Source organism: Eupeodes corollae, chromosome 1 (genome assembly GCF_945859685.1).
Source record: "Eupeodes corollae chromosome 1, idEupCoro1.1, whole genome shotgun sequence".
NCBI classification, from domain to species: Eukaryota; Metazoa; Arthropoda; class Insecta; order Diptera; family Syrphidae; genus Eupeodes; species Eupeodes corollae.
In genome coordinates, this window is record NC_079147.1 from 61,572,207 (window position 1) to 61,595,855 (window position 23,649).

Genomic DNA, 23,649 nt, shown 5'->3' on the forward strand with positions numbered 1-23,649 from the left:
TAAGTTTCTATTTTCCGTGTGTGGTTATGATTGGAATCTATTGCAGGTGAGTTAATTTTAGGGAGCCACTATAGCCACATAATTATCATATGAAGACAGCAAATAAATAATGAATATCTCTGCTGTGTCATGTTGTTTTCATCGTCGTCGACGCTTAATGCGTCGTCGTAGTCGGTGAGTCTTTTAATCCATTTAATTAAATAAACGTGAAAACAATCTTTCAACAACAACGTAGCATAGAACTTAGTTTAGTTGCGAACTCATTAGGGAACAATATTAGTTTCAACCCAAGTCTGGTGGTTAGTCTGGTCACAGACAAGAGAACATTAATATAAAGGTTTCTCTTGTCTGTGGTCTCGAATAATAGCTTAACGATAACTACCCTCCATTACCATGAATCATTTTGGAGAAACTGTATACACAAGGCTGCGTACCTCTCTACTGAGTAATTAATAATATAAATGCGGTATCTAGGTAAAGATTGGAACTAATAAATCACATTACCTTATATATTTGTATTAAAAGCTGTAGAAGTGTAGATACTCATTCTCAAAAATGTATATAAGTCACCTACACAATATTTTAATTTATTAATTTAAATCTTTGATCAGCAATTTCAAACACCCCTTCTGACGCTTTTCCATGGTAATTAAAGGGGAAATATTTTAATAGGGGGTTAATTGATTCTAAAAAATATTGGTATCAAGTTCTAGATTTTAATGAAGTTAGGTTAAAAAGTTGTTAAGAGAGGTCTTGCTATTTGACTGTTACCATAAGACTCTTATTTAATTTAATTCATTGATCTGATTTTAATCATACGCAATATTTCTTTAGATAATTACAAAGGAAACTATAGCATAAAGTGGTAGGTACACAAAATCTTAACATTTTAGTACACAGAATATAATTTTAGATAAATCAATTTAAATGTATGTCTTTTATGTATTAAAAAAATGTCTGCTAAGAAAGTTGTTCAAATAGAAGATGTAAACTTACTAACCTCCTTACTTAAAGTGGTGCTACAGTCCGGGGTGGACCTTAGCTTCAACCAGCATGCGTCTGAAGCTAGCTTCCTCCATTTTCGAGCGTTGATCACCAACCTGCGTACGCCACCTGAGTTGTGGTCCTCCCATACTGCGCCGACCCTCGGGATTAGATTCGAAGAACTTCCAGGCTGGAGCTCTATATCAGTGGCCACAAGCCATAACCGCTTAAGTCGATTTTTTCAACTTTTCAGGAGAGCAGTTTTAAATTTTAAAAATTTCCCTGGAATTGGAAAATTTCAATTTTTAGTTTTTTTAAATGCAAACATAAAAAAAAATACTCCTTTATCGTATGTCAAAAGCAAATAATGTTTTTGACTTTTTGCTAAGGATTTATTTAAGAAACAAACACTTAAGTTGTTATGGATTATTGTGAATTAAAAAAACATGTAACCTATCTTCGGTTAGGTCGTTTTGGTATATTTATTTTTTTCAAAATAATTTCTTAAATCGAGTTAGGTTGTTATGGCATGTTCAATTTAAAAGATTACTTTTTCTAATTGGATTTAGGTCGTTTTGCCCTCAATAAAAAGTTTCATTTAAGTTAAGTTAAGCTTCATTTAACCCAATGTTTTGTATGTTGAGAGATATGAATTTAAAATTATATTCGGTGAGTTATACACAAAGTAGCGTTTTTCTCTTTTAACTAAATTTTGTTTGTCTTTCGTTTTCAATTAGCTTTTTTCTAAGGTCAATTATTTATCAAATGATAAAATAACTACAAAAATGATAATAAAAAACTTGCCGTACACTGCGGCGAATACTTACATTACATTACATACTTACTTTCACCTTTTAGGTAGAACTTGTTTTTCTTCTTCATCATTTTTTTTTAATGCAAGAAATAAGAAAGTAAAACCAACAGAGTTTGAAATGTTTGCTGACTTTTATGTTTCATTGCATGTTTAAGTGACAATTTTTGAAAATATGTACAAAAATAAGCAAATACATTTAAAAAATTTTATAAAAAGAGATATACGCATGTGCAAAACAAATATTAAAGGGAAAAATACATTTGTTTTACTAGTTTCAATTTTTGTATTTAGGACTCATCGAGCAAATCAGATTCGGTTAGATCGGGATGAATGTTTGGCTCATCAATGCTGCATTTAAGGTTATTATAAAAATAATGAAAATCGGGATGTATGTATTGCTTTAAGTCCATCAAATCTTTCTTCTTTTCATTTGAAATGCAAGGTAAATCCATAACATTAGATATTTGGCTTTCATTCAAAACTCCAGCTCCTCTTTTACCAATTTTTAAAACTTTAAATGGCTCATCTTCATCTAAGGAATATTTAAAAGATACCTCTGTAGAGCTTTTGGTATACCGTAACCAGCGAACTGCGTTCCATGAAAATTTACTTCCGTCTTCACTTATTCGCTTCCAGGAAAACTTCGATTTGGAAAGTTTAGAAAAATCGAAGAAATCTTCCACTTTCATCTCAAATGCTTGCATTTTGGGACCTACCGAATTCACTAACTGATACCAGTCTCTTGGAATTTCTATTTTTACATTTGATTTTTTTTTCTTCCGCTCAATAAGAGCATGATCACTGTCGCATTCCATGTGCGTATGACCTGGTTCAAGGAATTTGTGATCTATATGCTCAATATTTTCGGAGTCGGATAAAAATAATATGAACATCGCAGCAACGAACGAATTCTTATTTTGTCCAGAACATGAATCGCTGTAAAATATTATTTTCTTTGTATCTTCTGGAATTGTGGCTAAAAGCTTGTAAAGACAAGATGAGATTTCATTCCCACCACGGCGCGCTGTCCCTTCATGCCACATAAAACATTTTGCTGCATTTGTTTCTAGGTCATGAATCGTTAAATTAAAAGTCCAAAGTTGGCGTTTATAGAAACTGATTGAATTTCTCAAAAACGGGGTTGGTAGGCATTGCTGGAGGTCAAAAGCAAACGTTTTAACACATTTAGATTTTCTCGCTTCTATTTTATCTAAGCGTTTTGCCTCGTACGCCATGTCAGCCTTGCTTAAATGATTTGTTTTTTGTTCAATCAGTTGCTTTTTAACGTCCTCGTTTTCCGCAACATTAATTTTCGACACATACGCATCGCAGGTAGAGCATGTATCTATGTTAGGGGCTTTGAATTTTAATCCCATAGTCTTAAAAATTTGGGAATATTTTGAAAGACTTACAGGATTTTCGGTTTCTAGACTGTATAAGCGATGCATAGATGTTAAATTAATGCTATTGGCCAAGTATTTTTGACACGACTGTAGTGACTTTCGTATGCGGGAAATTTTGAAATATGCCTCCTTATTTCTTCTTCCTGAGCTGTGGAGCATTTGTTGGCAGGAGTATGTTTCCCTCTCATATTTTGAAAAGGAATTGCAGGAGAACCAATTTTTTTCTTTATTACATTTTTAACGAAACTCTCTGTTTCGTCAAAACATTGAAGGAAGTATTTCTTACATGTATTAACATTAATTCCGTTGACAGGCAATGAATACTTCATGGAATGATCACGTTTCCTTTTTCTGTTTACGTCATTTACTAAAGTGTCACATTTTTTATCCCCAATGGTAATCAAGGAGCTGATATACAGGATTCTTTGATCGTAACTTCCCAGCGACCAATATTGGTTGAATAAAAGTTCAACGTTTCCATGATCTATCTTTTCACTGCACCGGTTTCTGCAATTTTCAAATTTCTTAACAGATCTAGCCTTAACGGTTTTTCCATTGATGGATTCATACATTTTCCCACTATTCCGTTGTTTAACTCGAAGTTTTTTTTTATTTTTTATCTTCGGTGATTCAAGGGCTTTTTCAATTTGAGCACCCATAACAATTAACTCCTCATCACTCTGGGAACTAGAAGTACCTGACTTGCTTGATAAGTTAAAATTAGGATCATTAAATGTATCATCCGAATCCATCCACTCAGGATTATCACATACACTCTCAACCTCGGAATCATTTTGATTGTTTTCAGTATGCTTGGACTTACCTAGTTGTAGAAAAATAATTCTCTAAGTATTTCTTAATAATATAAACCATGATTTAAACTAATGTCTTTGAAATTTTTAAAAGTAAATATATAAAAACTTCTTGACTTAAATATAATATATATACATATATGTATAAAATACATAAATATAATATATTATGAACGAGGTTACTTTACTACAAATCTTCTTACATCGGAGGTAGTCAACATCAAAATTTATCCCATTCAATGAGGATTGTGTTTCTCTCAGTACACTAGGCTCAAAATTGGGCATTCCATCCATAACAATTTCTTCAGAACGTTGTAATTGTTTTCTTGATGCGGAATAATTGCTGTTTGAATTTATTTGAACTTGCATTTCATCTGGTTTTTCTAAGTTTTGAAAATAAATATCTATTTCTAATTTCTTTCTCAACTTTTTAACTAATTTCTTACCAATGTCATCAACACGAGAATATTTCGAAAAATAATTTTCACCCTGAAAAGTCCCATTCTTAAAACCCCTAAGGTTTTCTAAAACAAAAAGTAATAAGAATCTAAAAAACTTCGAAAATAATTGCAATTATAAGTTACTATCGAAATATTTGTTTTTGATATTTTTGACGCAAGCAGAAAATTTGGATATAAACTTCTTAAAAATAAATAAATTGGTTGGCGCAACAGTCCGTTGAGAACAAGGCCTAGTGACTTACAACTCTCAACCTATTCCTGTGTGCGAGTAATGTTGTCAAGAATAATAAACTTCTACTATGATTAAAATTTGAAGTTTTGTTTGAGATAGGATAAAATTTGCTGTGTGAATTGCGTTTAATGATTTTCTTCACATTCCTGCGGAGATTTAAGGAATTTCTCTAAACAAAAAATGTTTTTCTTTATCCAGTTAAAATAATTTTGTCCTCACCCCAACTTTAAGGATACAAAGCCAATAAAAAGTCAATGCAAATTAATAAAAAAACCTTTTTTTATTTATTTTCTCGATTTTGCAGTGTTAATTAGATACTATATATTCTCATATCTAAGTGTGTAACACTTCATCAATTCGAACGGCTTCACGAGTTTGACATTTTTCAAAACAAATTGATACTCTTGAATGTTTTGTCAGTTTTTTGCAAGAGGCAGACACCTTAAATAGATATAAAAACTTATGCACTAGTAGAAGTGTCAAATCTTAACCCAGGTTAGAATCTAAACCACATTTAACACAATTCACTACTATCTTAGAAGTCTATGTTTATGAACAATGCTATATTTTATATGAGGTATACATATAAATAAATACATAATATTAATAGATCTACATAGGTACATGAAAAAAAATGTATAAATATAAAAAAAAAGTTGAAATAAATACACTTAGCCGTTTTTGTTAAGGATACAAATTACATAATCGTAATTGAGGCTATCAGTGCAATAGTAGCGTAACCCACTTTTGGTTATTAATATGTATAATATTTAAGCGGATTAAGTCACATTTTTAGAAAGCTAAGACACATATGAATTGAAAATGGTATCTCAAATAAATTTTGATGTGGAAATGTAAAAATTGGAGGGGAAAGAACAAAAAATTCAAAAAGTGGGTTACGCCACTATTGCACTGACAGCCTCAATTATAATGGAATGTTGGCGCACACGTTCAAGTAAAAGGACACAGACATAAGCACACAAAACGACGACAACAATAATTGTTAACGGACCAAAAGTAGTTTTTTTTCACTCTGCCCTACACTGGCCATATATAATATACAAATATACGCATAAACTTATGTACCTTTGGCTTCAGCACGTTCTGCGAGCATCCTCGCTAATTGCACCATTTGTAATGCTCTGCTCGACATTATTATTATAATTTTTTTGATTATAATTTGTACTTTTTATACTTTTTACGTTTAAAATCACTTTTAAAATAATCACTTTCACTTACTGTTTTCTTTTGATTCGACCGGTCACGTCAAACCTAAATCAATTTAAGATTCAACTCTCATCGGTTGTGAATTATAATTGTTTGAGGCAAAGAAACGTTTGTTTACTTAGATTTGAATTTTTTCAAATTCAAATTTGCTATAACGACCTAATTCGATGTATTCCTTTCAAATATCTAAATTTAAATATGCCATAACAACTTATCTTTAGTTAATAGTTTTAGAAATCAAAAATGTAATTTTCCATAACAGCCTAACTCAAGTTACGAAAATGGTGCATCTATTTTGCAGTGGGGAATAACAGGCTAACTTGAGTTAGTAAAATAGAAAAAAATAACGTTTGTAAATACAGGAAGACAAAATATTTCGTAACTCTAATTAAGATTTTATTACGAATTATTTTTTTTCAAAAAAGTAGATGAATGTAGTTTATCTTAAGATAAGTTTGTATGGCAAATCAAACTATAGGTACTTAAAAAACTTAACTTAAGTTATGAAACGGTCGTTACAAGAAATCATAAAATGTTAAAGTTAAGTCTTTTTGGCTAATGACAAATTCAAAAATTAGACTTAAGCTGTATGGTTTTTTGCTTATAATTTTCGTTTGAGAAGAGATACAGATCTAAAAATTTGAGTGTCCATAGATCTTAATTTTCTGAACATGCCTATTACAAAAAGTCATTTTCGACTTAACTCGACTTAAGCGGTTATGCATTGCGGCCACAGATATAACCTAACCATCTAGCCGTTGGACGTTAATTCTGTTTACTAGGTCAGTGTTGCTGCACAGTGCGTCGTTATATCTTCTCCTCCATTCTCCATATATATAATATTTGGTCGATAGTGGATTTTCCTGGTCTAAAGCCAAACTGATAAGGACCTATCAGGTTGTTGACAAACGGCTTCATGCCGTTTTTTATTATATATTATATGCAATGTTAAGGAAACTGATGGCTCTGTAGTTGGCGCAATTTAGAGGGTCTCCTTTCTAATGTATCGGGCACACTAAGCTGAGGTTCCACTTATCGGGCATGCTTTCTTCCGATCAAATTTAACAGATGAGTTGGTGCATGCTCCCTACCAAGTCATCGCCTGCTGCTTTAAATAATTCCACAGCGATGCCGTCAGCTCCAGCAGCTTTCTTTGACTTTAGTATAGAGGTCGGGTAGGCGGAATTGTTGATCTGCGTTTTTCTAGGTTGAGTGGTTCTATCTCCCATACAGCAGAATTATGTATCGCCGTTATATAATTTGGAGAAGTGGTCTTTCCATATTCTCAACATTGACTGCGGTTCTACTACGATGTCCTCTGATCGTGCTTAAAGGCTTAGGTTCGTGGCTGGTACCCTTGGAAGATTTTTTTTACCAAACAGTCAAATCAGGAGTTTCGCTGTGGTGGCCGTGCACTTCAGAGGAGTCATCTCTGATGGTTTGTAAGGCAATGTTGTCACTGGTTTTCAATGCTTAATGCAGGCAGCATGCGACTCCTTAAGAGGTTATTAGAAACTCGATCGGAAAAGAACATAACAGTCTCTTGCGATTGTACCTGTCTAAAGTCGAAACTTCTCACAGTACTTCCTTGTTTTGGCTTGGATCAGGATATTATAGAAGCCTTACATTGGCTACTATGAGGTAATGATCCGAATCAATGTTGGCCCATCGCATTGTTCGGACATCTTGTATACTGGAGAATTGTCGTGCGTCGATTGCAATGTGGTCAATCTGGTTGACAGTTGGTTGATCAGGAGATTTCCATGTCCCCTTGTGGATATTGAGATGTGTGAACTGCGTACTAGCTACCAGAATGTCTGGCCCCGCAGCGTAATCAATCAACCTGAATCCGTTGTCGTGTAAGCTGTATCTCCCGATCGTGCCACCAAAGATGTCTTCTCTTCCTAGCTTGGCGTTTAAAATCTCCTAAGATAAGTGTATGTCATAGCCAGAGCACTGCTCATAAGTCTTGTCCAAGAGCTCGAAAAATATTTCTTTGTTGTCTATATCTTTCTCCTCTCTTGGGGCATGCGCGCATATTAGGCTGTTGGTGAATTAAGCCTTGATGCGGATTGTCGTGATGCGCTCGCTCACACTGTTGAAACACAAGACCTTTAGCCTGAGTCTAGTTACAACAACAAATCCACACCCAAATAGACGTTGTCTTTGTTCTCGGTAGCAGTTGCCGTAGTAGATATCGCAGTCTTTTAGTTTGCGTTTGCCCGGTCCATCACATCGCACTTCTTGGATGGCTGTAATTTCTGCCTTGCAGCAGTTTAGGGCTTCCACCAATTGTTCGGCTGGATTCCTAACATTCCACGTACATATCATATTTTATTAGAAACTTTTTTAGAAGAAGGAAAAGAACTGCAGTTTTTGAAGTATTTTAAAAATTATAACATAAAAAGTATACCAGCAATTAGAAGCAATAGAGTTGGTAGAGCTAGTGGTGGTATAATGTGTAGCATAAAAAACACTGGCTTTGATAATATTATTAAATATAAAATCTGCGAGAATTATATAGTTATTGACATCACTTACGATACAAAACATTTCCAAATTTTACCTATTTATTTAAATTATAATGAATGGAGCATAAATTATAACGCGCTTTATAACTTCTTAACTATCTACAACTGTGAAAATATGATGATTATCGGAGATTTAAATGGTCGTATAAGCGACTATCAGAATTCGGTCTTAAATAATTTCCACTCTTCTAGAAAAGAAAGTCTTTTGACAATTGTCTAAATCAAAATGGGAAACTTTTATTAGAATTGATTGAAGACTTTGGTTTTTTCGTTCTAAATGGAACATCTCAAAGTAACTCAAACGGAAACTTCACTTTCGTGTCTGCTCAGGGTTGCTCTGTAATAGACTACTGTCTTATTAAAGGTGAATGGCTAAGTATAATTGATGACTTTGAGACCTATCCAGCTAATTTTTCGTCTTATCTCCCTATAATTGTCTTTTGCAAATTAGAAAATCTATTAGTAAATCTTCAAACAACCGGAAATGATAAATTAAAATGGAAAGAAAGACATGCAAATAGATATAAAATTAAACTTAATCATCAGCTGGTTGCGATGCCAAGTGTGACATCTGACTCTATAGATTCTATAACTGACATAGTTTCTTCAGTGATTAGACAGTCTGCAGAACTTTCTTCCCAACGTAGAAATACCTTTCAGTCTGTATGGTACGACGAAGAATGCAAAAAAAGTAGGAGAAAATCTTTCGCTTTCTTAAAACTATATAGAAAAACAAATAGCGCAGTTTTTAAATCACTGTATTTACAATCAAACCAAGAATACAAAAGGTTATGCAATCTCAAAAAAGAACTTTATTTAAAAAACACTGCTTCTAAGCTCGTTGAATGCAAGGACTCGAAATCTTTTTGGAAGACAGTACAAGTGTTAAGTGGGCGGAATAGGAGGGTATTGTTCACAATTGATGAAAATCTACTTGCTAATTATTTTGAAACTCTACTTCTGCCTGACCCTAATCTAAACACAATGAGCTTTGCATTCCCTAATGTCATTGTTCCTGAACTGGATTCCAATCTTATAATGGTTGAACTAGTAGCTGCTTTAAAAAAAATGAAAAATAACAAAGCACCTGGATCTGATGGGATCCCAGTAGAGTTTTATAAACGTGCTACTCCTGAGTTTTTGGAATATCTGTTAGAATTTTTCAATAGAATATTCATTGAAGAGACAGTGCCTGAAAATTTTCGTCTGTCTCGAATTACAGCCATTTTTAAGAAAGGTAACCGTGATTTGCCAAAGAACTATAGAGGAATTGCTGTGCTTAACTCATTACGAAAAGTGTTTACACAAATACTCTATACTAGACTTACGACCTGGTTAGAAGATAATAACATAATTAGTTGCTTTCAAGCTGGTTTTCGAGCCAACCTTTCAGCTATTGATCAAATTTTTGTACTCAGCACCACTGCTAGGCGTTTTATTGATAAAAAACAGAACTTATATGCCTTTTTCGTTGATTTAAAAGCGGCTTTTGACACTATTAATAGGAGGTCCTTACTCTATAAGCTCTCAGCAATTGGCCTATCTACTAAATTTATCAGAGTCTACGAAAAAATTCTCGAAAACACGATGGCATCTGTTCAGAATGGTGGAAAAGTATCTAGAGAATTTAGTTGTGAACCAGGTGTCCCTCAAGGATGTGTTCTAAGCCCTATCATGTTTGCACTGTATATGAACGATGTCGAAAACAGTATACCTGGGGGAGATCAGTTCGGGGATATTACACTTAAAGTCTTGTTTTATGCTGACGATTTAGTGATTTTATTAGACAGTCCGCTTACTCTACAGCTCCAGATAAACAAGCTGAAATAGTTTTGTGATCTATGGGATCTTAGAATAAATACCACCAAATCCAAAATAATGGTTTTTAGATCTCGAAATAGATCAACTGGCTATGGGCGGAATTGGACTTTAGATGGTGAGATAATTGAGGTTGTTAATGAATATTTAAGTATCTTGGGTATACAATGACACATAATCTTAAAATTCAAACCTTTATAAAAGAAAAAACTACCGCTGCAAAAATTGCAATAAATACAATGTGGCCCCAGTTCTTCGCAAATAAACTCGTAGATCCAATCTCAAAATTCAAAGTCTTCAATGCCACCGTGAATACTTGTTTTTGCTATGGTAATGAAGTATATGGTTTCGAACAGTTGGAGGAAATGGAAAATATACAGAGGTATTTCTTCAAGCGAATTTTTAGGTTACCTATTAACACTCCTAATTATGCTATCCACCTAGAGACAGGCTTACCTCAAATTTTCTTGAAAAACTTAAAGGCTAACGCCGATTTTATGATCAGAGTTATGAAGCGATCTGACCAAAACTTGCAAAAAAGACTCCTTAAAATTTGTTTTAGTAGTGGATATAGTCCGGTCAAAAATTGGTATGATCTTGCTGTAGCACATAACCTTTCAATATCATTGCCAGTGGACAATGTGGAAGCAATAGAAAATGCATTATATGAATGTATCTCTGTTATAGATGACTCGATGTATAGGCTTTGTGTTGCGAGAGGGACTGCATCAACATCCAGGAATATATACAGACAACTTAATCTGAAACTTGGTGAAAAAAACTATTTTAGAGAAGAGTTTACAGTTTCTGAAATGAGCTTGATCTTCAAGATAAGAACGGAAATGCTCGATTTGAATTATAGACCACATAGAACAGACTTAAACCCTGTGTGCTCTCTTTGCAACCTTGGTCAAAACGAAGATGTTTTGCATTTTTTAGCACTCTAAGGCTCTACTTTTATTCTAGTTTTCTTTCTCAAGAGGAATGTGTCAGTGTACTAAACGGAGATCGTGGCTGGAAGCCTCTTATACGCTATGTCTCACATGCACAAAAATATCGAAACGAGTGTTTGAGTTTGTTTTGAGTTGTAAGACGATGTTAATGTGATTGTATCTTCTCCTTTTTTTTTTTTTTTTTTGTTTTTAACCAAATTAAAAGTCCTTAAAATTAAAAAAAACTTGAGAAATATACAGTTCTTTTCCTATTTTTTTTTTGCTTTTTTTTCTCACTTACAAACCATTATCTGGTTTAGCTAAACTAAAAGCATATTACCAATATTTTACTTTTTTTTTCATTAATTTTTTTGTTTTGACTAAACTAAAAGTCACATTTTTTATTAAACTTATAAATACCTGTTTTTGCTTTTTTTATACTATATATATATATCAAAATATACTTTAATGGTGAACATTATTCCATATGGTTCAATGTTTTCTTGTTTTTTTCTTTGTTTTGACTAAACTAAAAGTCACATTATAAAAATAATAATTTAAAAAAAAAATTGTTTTCTTTAATATTTATATTTATACTAGCAGACCCGACCACGCGTTGCTGTGGCTGAGTAATTAAGGAAGGACTTAATAGACAAAATTGAACACTAATTTACATAACATCTTTAATTTTATTTTATTAATAAATACTATGCTTAACATAAATTAAATAAAATCACAGTTAAAGTTTACTGAAGTGCCAATCGATGAACAATATTTTTCGTCAGCCTGTCTTTTGTCAACACAAATAAACTCGATGGTCTCCCTAAACGTGAACAGGCAACGTATAATTGCTAATTGATTTAGATAGTTATTTATTATATCTGGGAAGACACTCTCGATCAGATCATTTTTAGTTTCAACAACAGTACAGAAATTGTCTGGCAATCTACAGCAAAAGTAGAGCGAGGAATAACTGGAAATGTTTGCCGAAAATCACCACATTATAGTAGAATAGCTCCACCATAAAGTCTGTCATTACTGTTTAAATCCTGCAAAGTTCTATTTAATACTTCGAGTAAATGTTTATGAGCCATTGTACACTCATCCCAAATTATGATTGAACGCCTTTGTAACACTGTAGCCATTCCACTCCTTTTCTTAATGTTACACATAGCATTTGGATTGTTTTGGACATCTAGTGGTAACGTAAAAGCAGAATGCGCTGTTCGACCACCATCTAACAAAGTAGCAGCTATGCCTGATGATGCAATTTCTAATGCAATTTTCTTTTGTGACCGTACTTTCGCAAGGATCAACGATATCAAAAATGTTTTACCCGTTCCAACTGGTGCATCCAAGAAAAAGAAACCACTTTGTTAAGCATCAACAGCCAACATAATCCGATTGTATACATTTCTTCTTCGTCATACAACTGACGATATCAAAGAATATAATTGTCCTGATAATATCTAATCATTAATCGAAGCGCGTAGTAATTCATTGAACTAACTTTTTTACTTAATTCATTACCATTGATTGGATCACACTGTTTGATTTTGATGTGATATTCATCTTCTCCGTACCAGAATATCAATGGGTATTGGAGTGCGTCGTACAAACGGTGTATATCTGAAATTCTACTCACTGTATTATCTCGGTGTGTAATTTTAATAGATCTGTTGTCAACTGGATCACCGACCATAATAATAGCAACTTCATCTACGGTTGGCGCATTGAATCTGCCAGCGTGCTCTCCTGATGGTACTTTGTCAGCTTTGATGACAATTTCATAATTGTCATTTTTCAATTGTGGTAATACTCTTTTGAACAGTTGAACCAGATGATTACGGTTCTCTAAAAATATTTCTACAATTGCTCTCTCTTCTGCTTGTTCAATAAAATTATAAATATCGAGTTGGCACACGTTCTTCACAACTGCCCATGAAGTAGATTTGGAGAAATTTAGTATCTTCATTTGGCATTGGCATCAATGATCCAATTTTATGGTATACTTGGCCTTGTGTTTTAAATGTTGTTTCAAAATTACGACCATCAGATGAGAGATCGCAAATTTTAGATGCTCCAAATGATGTTATTTGAAAGCAAGAATTAAACTTTTGTGTCTTACGCAAAAATAATTTTAAATCATTTGAAATTTCAGAAAGTAGTGATTTCAATGGATTCATGTGGAGTAGGAAGTAATGGCAATACAACTTTTCTGGATGCACAACACATGCCAGGTGTTTCATTGCGAAATTTTAACGCTTGGCAATACTTACATATTTTGTCCATCTCACCGATGGTAACTTTGCGATCAGCTGAGTTTTATTTCAAAGTCAAAATATATTTCCGAAAACATAATGATCATATTTAATTAGAACAGTAGATTTTATATTAAGTGTTTTTCATTTGCAACATATATGTAAATAATTTATACCATTACTCGAAATATAAACTATCCTATATCTTAAGTTAGACCAAATTACACATAAAATGCCAACTTTCATCGAAATCGGTTGACTTGGTGAAGAGTTCACTGGGAACATACATATGACACTGAATTTTTATAAATTAAGATTTACATTTTCTTTTTTTTAACTATGAAACTTATTTTGTGAAATATTCTCTCTTTTTACTCAAATTGTACTTTTTTTTTTTTTGGTTGTTTATTTAATTAGTTTTTTTTCCCGGCAGACGGCTTATAAAGCCATGCTTTGTATATCTTTTATCATGAAATATTTTACTTATAAGAAAATTGAAAAAATAAAGAACTTATCTATCTATCTATCTATCTATCTATATCCGAAGTTCGTTGTCCTTATTTCGTTTGCATGGGTTGTCAACAGTGAATCCGTCCGTATCCGAGGATTGTTGGTATTTTTTACGTGGCCAGGAAGTCACCCCGACGGCACAACCCCCAACCTGGAGGGCCAGATCCTTAATATAACTCCAAGGAAGGGGAGCCGGATAAACCGCTCCTTACAGGCCTGGGCTTTGAATATGTCGAAGAAGCCCTATAAGGTGTTCACTAAGTAGTTCAACCTTACTGGAACCGTAGACGCCACCGTTGATTCCATCTCGAGAATTCGTCCGCTGCCGTCTGGATAAGGAGAGGTGCGTTAGTGGAAAACCTCTCTCCCCTCCCTCGTTTGCTGCCCCAACAACTTTCCACTGGGGTTGTAACCTAATCTCCAGTTGAGGTACTAGGCACCCGATGTTCACCGCGGGGAGGTGAGAGTAGGAGTTGATAGACAGAGGTGGGTTTTAAGAAAAACCTGTGGACGCTTATGACCTCTTGAACATTTGATTAATATCAAAAATAAAAACAACCAATGATGTTTCAACAAAATCATTTTGATCTATTATTTAATAAATAAAATACATTTATATATAAGACGAATCAACCTCTGCTAAAGTTGTTTTACCTTTTGCAAAAACCTTCGAATTAAACTTCAGCTATTTTACGAAAGGTCATAACTTTTATGTTAGATTTATCCACAAGGATAAAAAAAATGTGTTGCGAAGAATAAATTCAAAAAAGGATACAAATCTAAATCCATTTAAGTCGACTTAAGAGCTCTTACCTTTTGATCAAAGACTACTTTATATCTAAGGAATCAATAAAATAATTACAAAATCTAATTTTACTTTTTACAAAAATGTCTGTTTTGCCGATTCAGATCGCATGTTTCAAATGGGTTTTTACAAGTACTAAATAAATTTAAGAAGTATCAACACAACACATTTTTGCATATTTTTTTTCTGTCCAACATTCTTTTGGCCCTGGGAGCAAACTTCGGTACAAAATGTGCATTCGTCTCAGAAACTTCAAAAGTAGTATCGTCTAGTCTAGGTTCCACATAGAACATTGAAATAGGACAAAAGTCTCAAAAACTTAAATTGTGATTTATTTTCCTGTGACTCATTTCCAATTCCTTATTTTTAATCTCAAAAACATGTCCTTATCAAAATAAGAAGAACGAGTATCAAGAGTAGTAGTGAAAGAATTTATTTTTAGAATAAATGGTGAGAGGCTAACGAGGTTTTTCTAAAAAAAACTCTACTAATTTTTTTAACTTGGATCTTAAAAACAAAGTCATGTTTTATATTTTTCAACAATTTTCAATAAAGTATTAAAGCCATTTTCTAGCAAAAACCTTCATAAGGAGCATTACTCTCTCACTCTCGTCATCCTTTTGAATTTAATGTTTTTTGTGAATTTACAAACTGTAACTCCTTTCATATTCCTTCTGTGCTATTCATTTTAACTAGTCCCATCATTAAGAGTTTTTACATATAAGGCAGCATAAAGTCCTTTTAATTGCTCTCAAGTGAAATGTTCATTTTTATTTTTTGAAGGAAAACCCAGGCATACATGAAAGTATAAAGCATCAGTTATATGAAATAAGGACACAAAAAGGACATAAGAACTTTTGAATTGTTTTTTTTTTTTAATTCTTTGTGTTTTCTTTAATTAAGACTTCTTTCCATGTTAATTTCTTATTCTATTCAATTTCACAGGAAAAACATTCAGAGTGGAAGAAAAAAAAGAAAAGAAAACAATTTAAAAAATAGGTTCTTTTAAAAAATTTAGGGAAATCCAATTTGTAAAGTCATCATGAATTTCCTGGCCTGTACTCGTTTGTCTCCTCCTTCTCGTCGTCGTCGTTTCCTGTAACCGGGGCTGTAATTTAATCGAATGCATTTTTTATGTTTTTATATGTTTACCTTACCGCCACCACACCTCGCACAATCCCTCTCCCTATAATATCCACCACCCAAAACAATCATCATTCGGGTGTGTTGTTTAAGACTCCCTGCTGATTCCAATTTTTAAAAAGAACTTTAACTTCTTGCTGTGCTTAAAACATAATCCAACTACCAACACTGGCTCCTTCTCCCAGGACCTTTCTCTTCTTCTATTCACCATTATAAAAAGGAGATCTTAAAATCAGTAAATAAGCAGCAGCAGCAGAAGGAGGAGGAGGAGGAAAATGTTTCGAAGCAAAGTAGTTTGGAACTTAGTCAGGCGTTCACCAATATCGAACACAGAGGCCTTCAACTCCTAAAATAGAAAAAACCATATACCTCGATGTTGAGAGCTATACTGTAGATAGGGTACTCGTATTTGGTCCTTGCAAACAGCAAACTCAAGCCCGTGTAGGCCATTTTCATCACTATAACTATGTGCAGTTAGCTACACTATTTATTAACTTTCTCTGTACCAACTACAATTTCCTGCCCGGAAATGATGGTAGGTACATTCTCTACATATGCAGGTGGGATGGGGCCGGGGCTGGAAAAAGGTTCAAACCTGCCACCCGGACGGATGCAAGGAATGAATTTTTATTCGCCTGTTAATCTTCTAAATAATTCAGATTCATTTACTCGTGTAAAGAGGGTATAGAACTATAGATACGGATATGTTCTGAACAGAAGTAGCTGGAGCAGCGTGCTCTGGCTTGGCTTGGCTTGGCCAGTGGTGCCAGATGTTTAAGGATAATATAAAATGTATATCCACTCTACAGATGGTGTGCAGTTTTTATCTTTTTTCGAATTATTTTATTTTTTTTTTCAGTTTAAAATTCTAAAATCTTGTAGGTTAACCCATAAAACCGCTGTTGGTCATTTTTCGAGTGTACTTGTATTTTAAAAATGTATGTTCATTGAAATAAAATAAAAGCGCTCTAACGAGCATTTCGCATTTCACATTTGATGAAAAATTTTGTAGTTAAGTTCATTATTTTTATATATTGTGCAACTGTGCAATAAATTGAATTTCTTATATTTTGTTAATAGCTTGTAGAGGGAAGGTATAGAAATTCCAAAAACCATTAAGTTTTTAATAGACTTGAAAAATTAAAAGAGATCTTTATAGTTTCCTAGAAATGAAGAAGGTTAAGGCTATATAAATGTTGAATGAGGAGTTAAATGGAAAAAGTTATGGTTTTAAACATGCTTTCGTAGTATATCCGTGGTGTGATTTTTAGTGCAGTGGACTGTCATGCCACAGGCCGTACGTCCATAAACCTCTTGGACATTATTCAAAGACTTAATTTTAAAACTATTGATGACAATTATATCTTGTTACACTTTTTTTAACCGTTATTTTAACTGCTTTAAACAATTTAACTGTAATAATCACGTTTCTTGGAATGCCCATATCTTTGCTTTTAAAGCCCAACTTTGGCCGAACTATAAAATAGAGAGATTAGTTTTTCAGCTCTACTACTCGAATGTGGATTATCCCACGCTTAATGTTTCCCTGATATTGCCTACGAATTACACTTTTTTTTTAGTGCTCACATTGTTGTTTTTGGCATATTTAAGGTATACCAAAACCTTTGAGTGCCCGTTTATCCATTCCATTCCCAAAATTTCTGCTTTTGCATCAAATTTATTTATTTGTTAAAAAATGTGTCTTGTTCGACAATATGATCCTTTTAATTTTAAATCTTATCTTTATCTCTTTCGGCTTACCGCGTTTTTCAAATTATTCGGAACAATGATGTTTAAGAGATTTATGAGAAAAATAGCTTAATTTTGTAGGATGCCGCGAACATAAAAAATGAGCCAAAGAAATAAAAGAGACGTTTTCGTTTCGACAATTTATTACAAATTGATTTGATTTTCTTTAAAATTATAGAATGATACCTTGGTTTAACAAAGAAAAGTATTACATGGATTAAAGAACAAACTGTTTTATCATTCGATATTGTTCTGCTTTAAATAAAATATTAATATAATATATAAGTTTTACAAGTTTATATAAGTAAGGTAAAACATAAATTTAATTGTGTATGATTTTATACAGGGTGTTTCATTATGATGTTAATAAGGGCTTATAAAATAAAATGTGCTACAGCTCAACCCTCCAAAAAAATAAATCGCCCTCGATTTACTCAATAAAATAAATAACGAGCATTCAGAAAAAGAAAAATAATACAACAAAACTAATCCAAATTAAGACAATAAATTTTCATTTTTATTTGAAATCAAACCATTAACGAAAGTTTAATTATACATATTGTTTTAAAACTAATAAAAGAATACAAAAGTTAAGTTTATATTAAAAGAATTGATACGTGTAATGATAACGCCAATCATTTTGGTATAGAATATAATTTCATATTTTCTGGAGATGATACTCCTTCATACGGGATCCGCGAAATTTGAAAATTTTCTAAATCTCTTATTAAAAACCTATCATTTGGAAGCAATTTTACTATTTCATAAGGTCCTTTGTATTTAGGAGACAATTTTTTATTAGTGCCAGAGGTATTATCCGTATTTTTTATCACGATGAGATCACCTTTTTTATACGGAAAGGGTTTTTTATGTTTTTTGTCGAAATAAATTTTGTTTTGTTCCTGAGAAGGAACAATGTTTTTAGATGCTTGCTGCCTTAAGGCTTCTAAATTTTCAGATTTTTCGGAACTAAAATTTTCTGTAAGATGCTCTCGAATTCTATCATTTACTTCACCTTTTTGCGGAACACCAAATAATAATATACTCGGAGAGAAACCTGTGCTTTTGTTTTGAGTATTATTTAAAGCAAACTCTACTTTATTTAAATGTTTTGTCCATTCAGCAGGATGTTTTTCACTTTCCTTAGCCAGCATAGATGTTAAGGTTCTATTTATTCTTTCAATCTGTCCATTAGATTGTGGTGAACTCGTTGCTATTTTTATATGCTGTATGTTGTTGTTGCTGCAAAAGTTGACAAAATCCTCAGAAGTAAAACAGCTTCCTCTATCCGACACTATACGTATTGGTCGACTATATGACATGAAATAAGATTCTAGACTTTTAATTACCTCTTTGGTATTTGTTGTTCGAACTGCAAAGAGCTTTGTAAATTTTGAAAAGCCGTCAATAACCAAAAAAACATGTTTTTTCAAATTATGAACAGAAGAAGGAAGAGGACCATAGTGGTCAATATGTATAGTTTCAAATGGCTTATTACCTTTAGGAATGCTGTGTAGCACGCCTTCTTTCTTACCACTTTGTGGTGAGAAATGAATACATTTTAAACAGCTCTTAACGTAATTTTTTATTTTGGACTTCATAAAGGGAAACCAATATGTTTTTCTAATGAAGTCATAACATTTTTCAGCACCCGCATGACAAAGACCTTCGTGGTGCGTCTGGATTACGTTTCTTTCCATTTGCGATGGAATGTAAAAAAAAACTTGACCATTTAACTTTCGATACACCAGGCCATTAATTAGTTCATACAAATGACTTTCCCTTTTTTCAAGCATTTGAACCAATTCCCTCACTGTTTTATCCTTATGTTGAGATGCAGCTAATGCATGTTCAAAGGATTCAGATTCAATTGTTAAAACATTATGACACCTACTGAGTGCGTCAACGTGACCCATCCTCTTTCCATCTCTATGTTCAATTGTATAGTTATAGTCTTGTAGTTCTAATGCCCAGCGAGAGATCCTAGGGTTAAGAAGTTTTTTGTTGAGAGTTAAGGTCAAGGACTTGCAATCAGTAAGTATTTTAAAATTAATTCCAGCCAAATAGACTCTAAATCTTCTGAGAGCGTACACTATCGCCAATGTCTCAAGTTCGTATGAATGGTATTTTGACTCTTGATCTGTGGCTCGTTTTGAGAAAAAAAAGACTGGGTGAAAAAGCTTATCATCTTGCTGTTGAAGCAAAACAGCCCCAAAACCGAAACTACTTGCATCACAGTGTAATTCAGTAATTGCGTTAGGATTGTAAATACACAACACTGGAGCATCTAAAAGTTTTTTCTTCAAAGACTCAAACACTGAAATCTCTTTCTCACCAAAAACGAACTGAGAATCCTTCTTCAAAATATCGTATAGTGGCTTTGCGACAACCGAAAAATCTTTGATAAATTTCCTGAAATATGAGCATAAGCCCAGGAAAGAATGCAAGCATTTTATATTTTTAGGAATAGGGAAATGTTGAACTGCTTTCACACCATCTGAATTCGGACGTATCCCATTTAGAGAAATTTGGTATCCTAAATATGTTATTGTTTCATACAAGAATAAACATTTATCGAAACGTAATTGCAAATGGTTTTCTTTAATTATATCAAAAACCTCTTCCAAAATATTAAAGTGCTCATCCAATGTTTCGGTCGCCACAAGCAAGTCGTCAATATAAATTCTTAACTTTTCGGATCGTAATAATTTTTTAAATTTTGATTCAATAAATCGTTGAAAAACAGCTGGACCATTTTTTAGCCCGAATGGCATAAAAAGATACTCAAACTGTCCGGATGGTGTCACAAAAGAAGTAAGTTTAGTTGATTCATCAGCCATTTTAACATGTTGGAAACCGTTTTTTAAATCTAATAACGTAAAGTATCGTTTATTACGCAGCCCGTCAAGAATGTCTTCAATAATAGGCAGCGGAAAATTATCTTTAATTGTAATTTTATTTAACTCTCGATAATCAACACAAAGTCGCAGTTCTCCGGTTTTCTTTTTGGCTAAAACTATAGGTGAAGCAAATGGTGAATTACTTTCACGAATAACTTTCCTATTCAAAAGATCATCTAAAATTTTATTCAGCTCAATTTTGTGAGCAAATGGTAACCTTCTCGGTGAGCAACTAAAAACACTGTTCACATCTTTTAGAACTATCTTCATTTCAATATCATTAATTGAACCGTTGTTAACATAATAACCATCTGAAATACTTCTGGCAACTAAATTTTGAATTTTGTCTTTTTCGTAATTAGTTAAATTTTCATTCAAATTTAAATTAAATTTAAAATCACGTTCATCAAACGTATCAATTTTTAAAACTTCATTTATCTCGTCAGTACAAATATTTTCGCTTAAATCTTTATCATTTTTAATTTGTTTTACTTTTTCATTTTCAAAACTTAATTTCACATTTGTTTTTCTTAAAAAATCTCTTCCTAATATAAAAGCATCTCTCATGGTATCATTCTTAACAATATATAAATATTGACTTACAAGTTTTTGGTTAAAATTAATTTTACAAAACACCTTACCAAGGATGATTAATTTGCTGTTGTTAATACCCACAAAGTCTTCAGGTTGCGTTTCAACAGTTGACGTCAGATAGGTTGGAATAAATTTTTGTTGTACAAAACTAATAGGACTTCCAGTATCGATCATGGTTAAAGCACTCAATTTAGTATTTACGGCTCCATACTCGCTGCTTTGAAGATGATAGTCCAAAACACCATGAAAGTTTCGAAAAATGGATGCATCATCATAATTATCAGCATCTTCAACAAGGCACACTCCAGATGACTTTGGGCAGTTCTTGACAATATGCCCCCGCTCTCCACAGCCGAAACAAGAGCCTCTTTCACGTGGAGGTTTTGGGCACTTTGATGATACGTGACCAGCTTCGTTACAGTTAAAGCACTTAAGGCCAAATTTGTTACTTTGTTGTACGGAAGTTTTAGATTTTTGTACCGTATGGTGAAATGCTGATGTGGAACCTGATGAACATTCCAGCTTCATTCTTTCGTACCTTCTCAAAACAGTTTTCAGCTCCGGTATGGTATTAGCTGTGAAAAGAATTTGCTTATTAAAAGATGAATCGGGTATACCTCTTATGATGTATGATATGACATCATTCTCCTCAATGTCAGATGAACTCGCAATTTCTAACATCGTAAGAACGTATTGTTGTATATTTTCCTCTTTACGCTTCCTTCGGTTCCTCAAGGTATTGTGCACATCGGAGGCTGATGCATGATGACTGAACTCGTTCATTAACGCTGATTTTAATTCAGACCAGGAACGGCATGATGTCGATCTGAGAAAAAGCTTTGCAGTTCCTTTCAACATTCGTTGTGCAAATATAAAGCACTTTGACTCATCAAAATTATAAATTTCTTTTGAATGCTCAAAGCTTTGAATCCATTTGGAAATAGGCAAACTGTCATCACCAGAGAATGTTTGCAAGGAATCTTCTATGTCCCTAAATGAGCAAGAATTAGCTTGTGACTCACATGGGCTATTTAACTCTGCCAGTCGTTTTTGCAATGCTAGAATCTCTTCTTTTCTAGCAACTATCCTCCGCAAATTCTCCAATTGTTGCTGCTCCACATCATTTTCAGGAACATTTTCGTCGGTGTCTTCTTCATTGCTACTGTCATCATTGCTTGCAGGAAAAAACTCATCCATTCGTTCATCATCCAATTGTCTAGCTGCCTCTTCAAGGCGAACTCTCAGCGCAGCTTTAAGTCCATTTGAAGGTAATCCCATAGCAGCCAATTTTTCCTTAAGCGCCTGAACCGAAGCCACTTGTAAAAATTTTGTAACACGTGAATCCATATTTATTTTATTAACTGAGACTTCACTTTATTTTTCAATCCGAAATTGCACTAATTTTAATTTTTTTCTTCTTGAAATTGTTTTTTTTTTTTTCTTTACTGTTCTTCTTTTGGTCTTTAACACTCGTAGCAGAAAATTAACATAAAATGTAAAACATTGAACTTGTAACCATAAGAAATTGTACAGTCGAACGTACACTTAACACATTAATTATCAATCAATCCCACTTCTGAAGCTGTAGGATGCCGCGAACATAAAAAATGAGCCAAAGAAATAAAAGAGACGTTTTCGTTTCGACAATTTATTACAAATTGATTTGATTTTCTTTAAAATTATAGAATGATACCTTGGTTTAACAAAGAAAAGTATTACATGGATTAATGAACAAACTGTTTTATCATTCGATATTGTTCTGCTTTAAATAAAATATTAATATAATATATAAGTTTTACAAGTTTATATAAGTAAGGTAAAACATAAATTTAATTGTGTATGATTTTATACAGGGTGTTTCATTATGATGTTAATAAGGGCTTATAAAATAAAATGTGCTACAATTTTAAAGCTGAATATATTTTATATTCAAATATTAAGATTTTCCACTTAAACGGAATATGAAAAAACAAATTCGAAATCTTTTTGAATTATTTGAATTTGAGGGTTTTTGTGACATTTGTCGATGCTAACTACTCCCTAAAGATATTAACAAATTAATGTAAAAAAATCTCGCTCATTTGCAAAACAAAAGTTTTTGTTAAGTCAACTGAATAGGTACAACGACAATTTAATCGTTTTCAACAATTGTAGTGTTTTAAGTGAAATTCAATTTTTGGATCTAAAATTTTAAGAAAATCGATAGATTTACGTTCCTTAGCAATGTTTCAAAAGCTAAAACCAACTTGATTAGACACCTAAACCCAACCGGGCATGCAGCTGCTGATAAAACGGTCTTAATGGCTTTTATTCAGTTTAAAGAGTTATTCAAATTCGTGCCATCTTAAACGAATTAAACTAAAGAAAAATCGGTTCTTCACGAACAACGGAAAGTTATGCTATTAGAGTTTTTCGAAACTAAAATAATCTTCAAAAAAGAATGGTATCACGTGGTTTTTTTTTGACGATAAAA

The 23,649-nt window shown here is 33.0% G+C and overlaps 1 pseudogene; it reads left to right on the plus strand.

Moving 5' to 3' along the window:
* The window catches only part of LOC129939610 (dopamine receptor 1-like), a 32,561-nt pseudogene that overhangs the window by 3,550 nt on the left and 5,362 nt on the right, over positions 1 to 23,649 (plus strand).